The sequence below is a fragment of the Stenella coeruleoalba genome (assembly GCF_951394435.1).
Source record: "Stenella coeruleoalba genome assembly, chromosome: 1".
NCBI lineage: Eukaryota > Metazoa > Chordata > Mammalia > Artiodactyla > Delphinidae > Stenella > Stenella coeruleoalba.
In genome coordinates, this window is record NC_137169.1 from 182,315,799 (window position 1) to 182,327,841 (window position 12,043).

At 36.8% G+C, this 12,043-nt stretch overlaps 1 protein-coding gene across 8 annotated transcripts in view; it reads right to left on the reverse strand.

Moving 5' to 3' along the window:
* The window catches only part of RABGAP1L (RAB GTPase activating protein 1 like), a 797,484-nt gene that overhangs the window by 408,229 nt on the left and 377,212 nt on the right, over nucleotides 1–12,043 (reverse strand). The gene's annotated exons all lie outside the window — the stretch shown is intronic.

Sequence of the window (12,043 nt, forward strand, 5' to 3'; positions counted from 1 at the left end):
ATCTATAACCCAGACCAGTCTCTTGAATTCCAGAATAACAGACAGTGGCCACAAAGGACTTCCCAGTCTCTCCTGGGCATGTTCTTCCTCTCCTAATATTCTTTTCTTGATCAGTAAAATAAATAAATCTAAGTTCAAAAAGCAAAATCTTTTTAAAAGGAAGGTTGAGCAGACAGTAAGATAACAGGTTTGGTAGTACGCAGTATGCCAAGGGAAAGAAGTCAATGAAACTGGACAGATAAAGAAGAGTAAGAGTAAAAAGTCAGATCAAAGACACAGGTTGCAACCCCCAAGTCAATACATGAGGGTAAAGAAATTTGTAATAAAGTCACTGACAGTGTCAATTAGAAATCTCTGTTCTAAAATTTTAATTTGGGGAGAGGGGAATAGTAAAGCAAGATTCACCTACTAACCTCACGTTACAAATTGACTACTGGGCTAATAAGTCCATTGAAAATACTGTCTGTCTTCATTCTTACCGGATTCAAATATGAAATTTCCTAGGAAATTCCACAAGCAAAATTACACAGGCTCTTAGGCAAAATTAGAACTAAAGAAAGCCTATAGCAGTAATGGTCACCTCCCAGCACGTAAGAAAATACAAACTCAACCGTTGCCAAGTTTTACTGATGGTTCCCTTTAGAAGAAGATAAATATATTAACTGTTTGAATTCTTAAGATATGGACTTCCAGAGTCTCTGCTAAATGACAATAAAAACGTGTTTGGAGAGCATGGGAACAACCTAATGACTTAAAGACACAAACTGTTAAACAGGAATCACAAGCCCTAGAAGCTTACATCATTTTAACTGTCTCTCTTTGAACATAGGCTGAAATAAGATTTCTTAAGTTATAAGTCATAGCTATTTTATATCCATCTCTTTCTGATAATGTAGTCTTTTTAAGGTCTCTATCTAAAATATCAAAAGAATATAATTAAATATTTAATTGTGTAACACTGAGGAACTACATTTGACTTAAACACGAGTCTATTACATGTTCTAAGACCACTCTAGCCTGTTTCTACATCCCCCATGAAATATGAAACAACATATTGAAACAACATACGAAACAACATATAGAAGCTATATGAAACTGGCACCAAAGGAATTACAAGAACAGTGGTGGTCAAGTCCTGTCACGCAAGAGCCTGTGATCAAAAAGCAGAATGGCAGTTGAATGTGCCCTCCTTACTATCATATTTTCTCACACTCTTTCTAAACTTCCTGATGGTGCAGACAGACATTTTAAAAGTGAATTACTGAAAACACCAGTAATTAGTGAAAAACAAAGAAAAATAAAGAAAATGACAAATAGAAAATTTTGATTCCAACAGAATAAAATGTGTAAATAAAAATAATACTGAAAACATTAATAGCAACTTTCCATTTTTTAGTGAAATCAACTACAGATTATGCTGCCTATTAACAAACATAAACAAAATGTTAGAAAACATTACATTATAAAATGAAGAATACTACTCTTCTGAAAAGTATCATTCCTGACTAATTAATTTGCTCATTTCATTAATCTCAAAGTGTTTTAATTTGGACAGTTTGGGCTATATATCTGAGCAAAACCCCACACAACTGAAGTCTTAACTCAACAATAACATTTTATAGATAATATGACAAACTATTACTTTAGAAAACAATACTGAGCTCCAAGAACATGAAAAATGGGCACCATAGGGATTATCCAACTAAATTTGTGATTTCTGAATGACCTCTCTGCCTCAGTTAAATGAGGTAATATTATTTGCTTCCTATTGCTCTCCTAGGTTTTAGAACGCACTACAAAAGAGTTTTTACTCCTAGAAAAATTATTCATTTAAATTAGTTTCTAAATATTAAAACTAATTTCTCATCGGCCCTTCTGAGGAACTTGACAACAGCAAGGCCTCTCAAAAGAAACACACTGCTGTCCTGTCCTCTCTTGTGGTTAATACTGGCCATGTGAAAAATAAAATATAAGTCCTAACCAATTAAATATAAGTCAAAGTGTTCTATGACAGTTAAATGGGAAATCTTAAAAAAGAGGGAAACTGCTTCCCTTCTTTCCCTCTTTCCTCTGCTGGAATGCAGACTTGATGGCTGGAGCTTGAGCAGCCATCCTGAACCTCAAGGTAGAAGCTATATGATGGCAGCATAGCAGCAAAACAAGAATCAGTTTAGGTTCTTTACACCATGAAGTTACCTCGCTAGTCTTGGATCATCTACCTCCAGACTTTATTTCTATGGGAGGAAAATAAACTATCTTATTTAAGCCACTGTTTTCTATGGTGTCTAGCCTCACACAAGTGAACCTAATCCTAACTGATACAATGTGCATATCCTAACAATTCCACACCTGTCATATACTTGAAAATCTAGACGAGTGCTATTGAACAGAGTGACAGAAATGTTCTTTATCTGTACTGTCCAATCAAGTAGCTGCTAGCCATGTGTGATTATTGAGCAACTGAAATGTTTTTTTTAACATTTAACACAGAATATTATATTTTACTTAATTTCAATTAATTTAAATTTAAATAGCCACATGTGGCTAGTGGCTATTGTATTGGACAGCACAGCTCTAAGCATCAAGGAACGTCAAAATTGTAACTGAGTTAATTTTAAATGATAGAAAATTTCTCCCTAATTTATATATAACAATATAGTAAAGCTGTAAACATTATTTTCATAAGACACATGCCTATAATTACATTTTGCTAGAGTAATGTTATTATGACTAACTTGAGCTATATCTGTAGAAACTCAGAAAATGTTAGTTGTGAAGATGAAGACAACTTGACAGTGGGTCTGAAACACAGATCTTCTACTTTAGTACAAAAAGCTATCCTGAATTTCGTCTTAATTAGAAATCCACGGCTCTTAAAAATGTGACAGGATTTAAATACTGTTTACCTTTCTTTTCCATTCATATGTCTCTTAACTCAAACCAGCTGGAATATACAAAGGACTATCAAGAAAAGTGTAATGCCTTTTCAATTCATTAACAATTGAACTAATATTATGTTGGAGAATATCAAAGCAAAATTTTTACTCAAATTTAAATAAAACTACTTCCTAGCATGAAATGAAAACATTTTTGGTCTGCTTTAAAAACTAGTAGATACTTTTCCTCCCCATGCTCACTACTTTTGTGTCAAGAGGTACGAATATTATGGATAGTGAAGCACAGTTCTCAGGTTATTAATAAACCAGAAAATTCACAACAGAAAGGTACCTCAATAAGGTCACTTAGTTTATATCCTCATCATTTGTCTATCTTCTTCTCCCCTTTCCCTTCAACAAGCAGAATTAATCTCTCTCTGTGATCTTAAAGTACTTTGTGTGATATCCTCACACAGCACTTACTGTACTAGGTCATGATGGTTTTCAAAACTGTCTCTGCTCTACACCTTGAAATTCTCAAGGGCAAGAGAGACCTCAGAGGGGTACTGTGGCAGTGGAACAAAACCATCCAGATGTGGCACAAAGGAATTTGCTCTTGAGGGCAGAGGAGCAGAAAAGGAGGAATGTAATCACAGCTCACTAATCCCACATTTCTGTCCAGGGCTGATCTTGGTTAAAATCTGTTTTAATTCAATTCATCCTAAACTTCATTTTTGGGTACACCTCTGTTTGCTTAAAGTTTCTGAATTGCAAAATCACATGCAAATTAGTGAATAAATAACATAATAAATTTAAGCATATGATGGATTAATCCTAAATAAACCTTTTAAATCACTTTGGTTAACATTACAGTTTGCTGATCAGAGTATTCTAGATGGCAGTCACCGTTTCTGCAACCTCTGTATAACCCTTTTATTTTAAATAACTTGTATAGAATCAATTAGGTATTATATAAATACCACCCACATCCTTAAAAAAGAGACATGAGCAAATGAAGAACTGATTTTAAAGTTATGAAAAGATGTCATTTTAAAAAGTTCACTTTGAATGACATATTTTTAAATTTTAACTGCTGCCTTAAACTGAAATGACAACTCATTAGTTACCCGAATTCCTATTTTTTTAACTTGAGAACCAACTCTACATTTTATATATGAAACAGGCTAGACCTGTGATACTAGGTATATATGATAGCAAGTAATATTAGAGATATAAATGTATCCCAGAGAGAGTAAATATCCTGGTCAGAATACCCAAGAGCAGAATCAACACTGGCAACCATTCACCATCATTTAATATACCCACCCACCTATTACATCTAACCAACTACAGTATCCAATTTAAGACGGCTTCAAGGCTAATTAGGGAGTAAATGAAGTTATGGTCTTTACCATTGATGTATTATAATAAATTATGCACCTTCTGCCTGAGGCAATGGGATAGAACAGTGAAACATACAAACTTATACCACTGCTTCCTCATTAACCAAATTCTACATTGGCATTTTAGGCAATCACCTTTCAGATGGGCTTTTCATGGCATCTTTGTCTTTAAAAAGCTGTCATTCCAGAAAGGTTTGAGAATTTCCATAGTAATTTCAAACTTTAAAGTACTATTTCTCAAAGTGTGGTTTTAGACCACCTACATCAAAATCTGAGGAGGTTTGAAAAATGCAGATTCCTGGGCTCCAAAGCCCCACCAAAATGAACTCTGAGGAGTGGAGCCCAATTTTTAGCAAACATTCTCCCACAAGATTCCAGTGGCTGCTAAAGTTCGAGAACTTTAGCTATTACTGTGACTCTTGGTATATGCGTTAAGAAGCACTAGACATACGGATATAACCTATACTTTCAAGGTGTGATCTCTAGACCAGGAGCAGTAGCATCACCTGGGAGCTTGTTAGAAATGCAGAATCTCAGCTCCTTTCCAGCCCTGCTGAATCAAAATTTGCATTTTAACAAGATCCCCAGGTGACTCATACTTACATTAAAGCCTGAGTTGTACTGGTCTAGAGCAGCATTATTCTGCAATGCAGGTGTCCTGGGGCACCTTACACAGGTCAAACAGCAAAGTGTACTAGGGATACTGTGGTAAACACCCAAAATATACTTTACAGTAAAATAGGCAATCAAAGCCCCTGTTAAAACACAGAGGGAAGACTGTGAGTATCTTTTAGTGAATTTTTAAATGTTCATGGTAATATCCTTTCCATTACATTCTACCAAGCATTTTATTAAAGATGGAAGACAGGATTCATTCAAAATACAATTGAGAACAGACAAAAGCTGAAAAGGAGAGGCTGCATAAGCAGCAATGGTTTGTGAGTTGCTTTAGTCCCCAGTTTCAGACCCACTTAATATAAAAAGAATAACCAGAGATTGGTTCAAGATGGCAGAATAGAAGGACATGCTCTCACTCCCTCTTTCGAGAACACCACAATCACAACTAACTGCTGAACAATCATTGACAGGAAGACACTGGAACTCAACAAAAAAGATACCCCACGTAAAAAGACAAAGGAGAACTGCAATGAGACGGTAGGAGGGGCGCTATCACAATAAAATCAAATCCCATAACTGCTGGGTGGGTGACGCACAAACTGGAGAACACTTATACCACAGAAGTCCACCCACTGGAGTGAAGTTTCTGAGCCACACATCAGGCTTCCCAACCTGAGGGTCTGGCAATGGGAGGAGGAATTCATAGAGAATCAGACTTTGAAGGCTAGCGGGATTTGATTGCAGGACTTCAGCAGGACTGAGGGAAACAGAGACTCCACTCTTGAAGGGCACACACAAAGAAGTGTGTGCATCGGGACGCAGGGGAAGGAGCAGTGACCCCATAGGAGATTGAAGGAGACCTACCTGCTAGTGTTGGAGGGTCTCCTGAAGAAGCAGGGGGCACCTGTGGCTCACCAAGGGACAAGGACACTGGCAACAGAAGTTCTGGGAAGTACTCCTTGGCGTGAGCCCTCCCAGAGTCCACCATTAGCCCCACCAAAGAGCCCGGACAGGCTCCAGTGTTTGGTCGCCTCAGACCAAAAAACCAACAGGGAGGGAACCCAGCTCCACCCATCAGCAGACAAGCGGATTAAAGTTTTACTGAGCTCTGCCCACCAGAGCAACAGCCAGCTCTACCCACCACCAGTCCCTCCCATCAGGAAACTTCCACAGGCCTCATCCACCAGAGGGCAGACAGCAGAAGCAAGAAGAACTACAATTCTGCAGCCTGTGGAACAAAAACCACATTCACAGAAAGATAGACAAAATGAAAAGGCAGAGGGCTATGTACCAGATGACGGAACAAGATAAAACCCCAGAAAAACAACTAAATGAAATGGAGATAGGCAATCGTCCAGAAAAAGAATTCAGAATTATGATAGTGAAGATGATCCAGGACCTCGGAAAAAGAATTGAGGCAAAGATCGAGAAGATGCAAGAAATGTTTAACAAAGATCTAGAAGAATTAAAGAACAAACAAACAGAGATGAACAATACAATAACTGAAATGAAAAATACACTAGAAGGAATCAACAGCAGAATTACTGAGGCAGGAGAACGGATAAGTGACCTGGAAGACAGAATGGTGGAATTCACTGCTGCGGAACAGAATAAAGAAAAAAGAATGAAAAGAAATGAAGACAGCCTAAGAGACCTCTGGGACAACATTAAACACAACATTCGCATTATAGGGGTCCCAGAGGAAGAAGAGAGAGAAAAAGGACTTGAGAAAATATTTGAAGAGATTACAGTAGAAAACTTCCCTAACATGGGAAAGGAAATAGCCACCCAAGTCCAGGAAGCACAGAGAGTCCCATACAGGATAAACCCAATGAGAAACAAGCAGAGACATATAGTAAGCAAACTGGCAAAAATTAAAGACAAAGAAAAATTATTGAAAGCAACAAGGGAAAAACAACAAATAACATACAACGGAACTCCCATAAGGTTAAGAGCTGATTTCTCAGCAGAAACTCTACAAGCCAGAAGGGAGTGGCATGATATACTTAAAGTGATGAAAGGGAAGAACGTACAACCAAGATTGCTCTACCCAGCAAGGATCTCATTCAGATTCAACGGAGAAATCAAAAGCTTTACAGACAAGCAAAAGCTAAGATTCAGCACCACCAAACCAGCTCTAAAACAAATGCTAAAAGAACTTCTCTAACTGGCAAACACAAGAGAAGAAAAGGACCTACAAAAACAAACCCAAAACAATTAAGAAAATGGTCATAGGAACATACATTTCGATAACTACCTTAAACGTGAATGGATTAAATGCTCTAACAACAAGACACAGGCTTGCTGAATGGATACAAAAACAAGATCCACATATATGCTGTTTACAAGAGACCCACTTCAGACCTAGGGACACATACAGACTGAAAGTGAGGGGATGGAAAAAGATATTCCATGCAAATGGAAATCAAAAGAAAGCTGGAGTAGCAATACTCATATCAGACAAAATAGACTTTAAAAAAAAGAATGTTACAGGAGACAAGAAGGGACACTACGTAATGATCAAGGGATCAATTCAAGAAGATATAACAATTATAAATATATATGCACCCAACATAAGAGCACCTCAATACATAAGGCAACTGCTAATGGCTCTAAAAGAGGAAATCGACAGCAACACAATAACAGTTGGGGACTTTAACACCTCACTTACACCAATGGACAGATCATCCGAAAGGAAATTAATAAGGAAACACAAGCTTTAAATGACAAAATAGACCAGACAGATTTAATTGATCTTTATAGGACATTGCATCCAAAAACAGCAGATTACACTCTCTTCTCAAGTGTGCACAGAACATTCTCCAACATAGATCACATCTTGGGTCACAAATCAAGCCTCAGTAAATTTAAGAAAACTGAATTCATATCAAGCATCTTTTCTGACCACAACGCTTTGAGATTAGAAATCAATTACAGGGAAGAAAACGTAAAAAACACAAACACATGGAGGCTAAACAATACATTAATAACCAAGAGATCACTGAAGAAATCAAAGAGGAAATCAAAAAATACATACAGACAAATGACAATGAAAACGCGATGATCCAAAACCTATGGGATGCAGCGAAAGCAGTTCTAAGAGGGAAGTTTATAGCTATACAAGCCTGCCTCAAGAAACAAGAAAAGTCTCAAATAAACAATCTAACATTACACCTAAAGGAAGTAAAGAAAGAAACAAACAAAACCCAAAGTTAGAAGAGGGAAAGAAATCATAAAGATCAGAGCAGAAATAAAAGAAACAGAAACAGGGCTTCCCTTGTGGCGCAGTGGTTAAGAATCCACCTGCCAACGCAGGGGACACGGGTTCGGGCCCTGGTCTGGGAGGATCCCACATGCCGCGGAGCGGCTAGGCCTGTGTGCCACAGCTGCTGAGCCTGTGCTCTTGAGCCTGAGAGCCACAACTACTGAAGCCCGTGTGCTCCACAGCAAGAGAAGCCACTACAATGAGAAGCCCGCACACAGCAACAAAGACCCGATACAGCCAAAAATAAATAAATATATAAATAAATTAAAAAAAAAAAAAAAAAAAAGAAACAGAAACAAAGAAAACAATAGCAAAGATCAATAAAACTAAAAGCTAGTTCTCTGAGAAAATAAACAAAATTGATAAACCATTAGCCAGACTCATCAAGAAAAAAAAGGAGAGGACTCAAATCAATAAAATTAGAAATGAAAAAGGAGAAGTTACAACAGACACCGCAGAAATACAAAGCATCCTAAGAGACTACTACAAGAAACTCTATGCCAATAAAATGGACAACCTGGAAGAAATGGACAAATTTTTAGAAAGGTATAACCATCCAAGACTGAACCAGGAAGAAATAGAAAATATGAACAGACCAATCACAAGTAATAAAATGGAAACTGTGATTAAAAATCTTCCAACAAACCAAAGTCAGGACCAGATGGCTTCACAGGTGAATTCTATCAAACATTTAGAGAAGAGTTAACACCCATCCTTCTCAAACTCTTCCAAAAAATTGCAGAGGAAGGAACACTCCCAAATTCACTTGATGAGGCCACCATCACCCTGATACCAAAACCAGACAAAGATACTACAAAAAAAGAAAATTACAGACCAATATCACTCATGAATATAGATGCAAAAATCCTCCACAAAATACTAGCAAACAGAATCCAACAACACATTAAAAGGATCATACACCATGATCAAGTGGGATTCATCCCAGGGATGCAAGGATTCTTCAACATACACAAATCAATCAATGTGATACACCACATTAACAAACTGAAGAAGAAAAACCAAATGATCATCTCAATAGATGGAGAAAAAGCTTTTGACAAAATTCAACACCCATTTATGATAAAAACTCTCCAGAAAGTGGGCACAGAGGGAACCTACTTCAACATAATAAAGACCACATACGACAAACCCACAGCAAACATCATTCTCAATGGTGAAAAATTGAAAGCATTTCCTCTAAGATCAGGAGCAACACAAGAATGTCCACTCTTGCCACTATTATGCAACACAGTTTTGGAAGTCCTAGCCACAGCAATCAGAGAAGAAAAAGAAATAAAAGGAATACAAATTGGAAAAGAAGAAGTAAAACTATCACTGTCTGCAGATGACATGATACTATACAGAGAGAATCCTAAAGATGCCATCAGAAAACTACTAGATCTAATTAATGAATTTGGTAAAGTTGCAAGATACAAAATTAATGCACAGAAATCTCTTGTATTCCTATACACTAATGATGAAAAATCTAAAAGAGAAATTAAGGAAACACTCCCATTTACCACTGCAACAAAAAGAATAAAATACCTAGGAATAGACCTACCTAGGGAGACAAAAGACCTGTGTGCAAAAAACTATAAGACACTGATGAAAGAAATTAAAGACAATACAAACAGATGGAGAAGTATACCATGTTCCTGGATGGAAGAATCAATATTGTGAAAATGACTATACTACCCAAAGCAATCTACAGATTCAGTGCAATCCCTATCAAATTACCGATGGCATTATTTACAGAACTAGAACAAAAAATCTTAACATTTGTATGGAGACACAAAAGACCCCGAATAGCCAAAGCAGTCTTGAGGGAAAAAAAAAGAGTTGGAGGAATCAGACTCCCTGACTTCAGACTATACTACAAAGCTACAGTAATCAAGACAATATGGTACTGGCACAAAAACAGAAATACAGATCAATGGAACAAGATAGAATGCCCAGAGATAAACACATACACCTATTGTCAACTAATGTATGACAAAGGAGGCAATGATACACAATGGAGAAAAGACAGTCTCTTCAATAAGTGGTGCTGGGAAAACTGGATAGCTACATCTAAAAGAATGAAATTAGAACACTTCCTAACACCATACACAAAAATAAACTCAAAATGGATTACAGACCTAAATGTAAGACCTGGCACTATAAAACTCTTAGAGGAAAACATAGGAAGAATACTGTGACATAAATCACAGCAAGATCTTTTTTGATCCATCTCCTAGAGAAATGGAAATAAAAACAAAAATAAACAAATGGGACCTAATGAAACTTCAAAGCTTTTGCATAGCAAAGGAAACCATAAACAAGACAAAAAGACAACCCTCAGAATGGGAGAAAGTATTTACAAATGAATCATCGGACAAAGGATTAATCTCCAAAATATATAAACAGCTCATGCAGTTCAATATTAAAAAAACAAACAACCCAATCCAAAAATGGGCAGAAGACCTAAATAGACATTTCTCCAAGGAAGACATACAGATGGACAAGAAGCTCATGAAAAGCTGCTCAACATCACTAATTATTAGAGAAATGCAAATCAAAACTACAGTGAGGTATCACCTCACACCAGTTAGAATGGGCATCATCAGAAAATCTACAAACAACAAATGCTGGAGAGGGTGTGGAGAAAAAGGAACCCTCCTGCACTGTTGGTGGGAATGTAAATTGATACAGCCACGATGGAGAACACTATGGAGGTTCCTTAAAAAACTAAAAGAATTACCATGTTACCCAGAAATCCCACTACTGGGCATATACCCAGAGAAAATCATAATTCAAAAAGATACACACACCCCAATGTTCACTGCAGCACTATTTACAATAACCAGGTCATGGAAGCAACCTAAATGCCCATCGACAGACAGATGAATGGATAAAGAAGATGTGGTACATATATACAATGGAATATTAGTCAGCCATAAAAAGGAACGAAATGGGTCATTTGTAGGGATGTGGATGCATCTTGAGACTGTCATACAGAGTGAAGTAAGTCAGAAAGAGAAAAACAAACATCATATACTAACGCATATATGTGGAACCTAGAAAAATGGTACAGATGAACCGGTTTGCAGAGCAGAAATAGAGACACAGAAGGAGAGAAAAAATGTATGGACACCAAGAGGGGAAAGTGGCAGGGGGTGGGGGTGGGATGAATTGGGAGATTGAGATTGACATGTATACACTGATGTGTATAAAATGGAAGACTAATAATAAAATAAATAAACATTGGGGAAAAAAAAGAAATCTAAACCCTTCTTGTAAATGATTATGAAGTATTTAACACACTGATCCTAGCCTCACCTATATTAAACCTATATTGTGTATCAGTCAAAATCAAAACTGTGTCGTTAGAATAAAACACCTTAAAAACAGTGCTTCATCCACTTCTCTGTTTCAAAGCCCATGGAAATTAGTTCACCGCACTTGCTTTGGCTCCAGAAGAGTTCTTTACCCATATGGAAAAAAAAAAAAAAAGAATAACCAAGATCTTATTCATTTCATTCAGCACATTCTAAAAGTTGTTTTCCCATGTTTGAATGCACTTGTGGTTGGGGTACAGTTTCTTACTGAATAAAAAGATTTGCTGAAAAGAATAAAAACCAAAATGTTAAGAGACAGCCCTCCTTGAATCTTTTTTGATTTGTTTTGTTCTGTATTTTAACAAGGTAGGGCACAAATCAGAGAGCGGACTGAAGTCTAGAAAGATACATTTTAAAACTAGACAGGCAAACAAGAATTAATGTGCATATTCTAGATAAATTTTGTGCTACCTGACAAAATATTATGTGGCCATAACACTTTACATAGAAATTACAACTTATTTTCTTAATCACAGAGGCATATTAAATTAGTTATAAAATTTA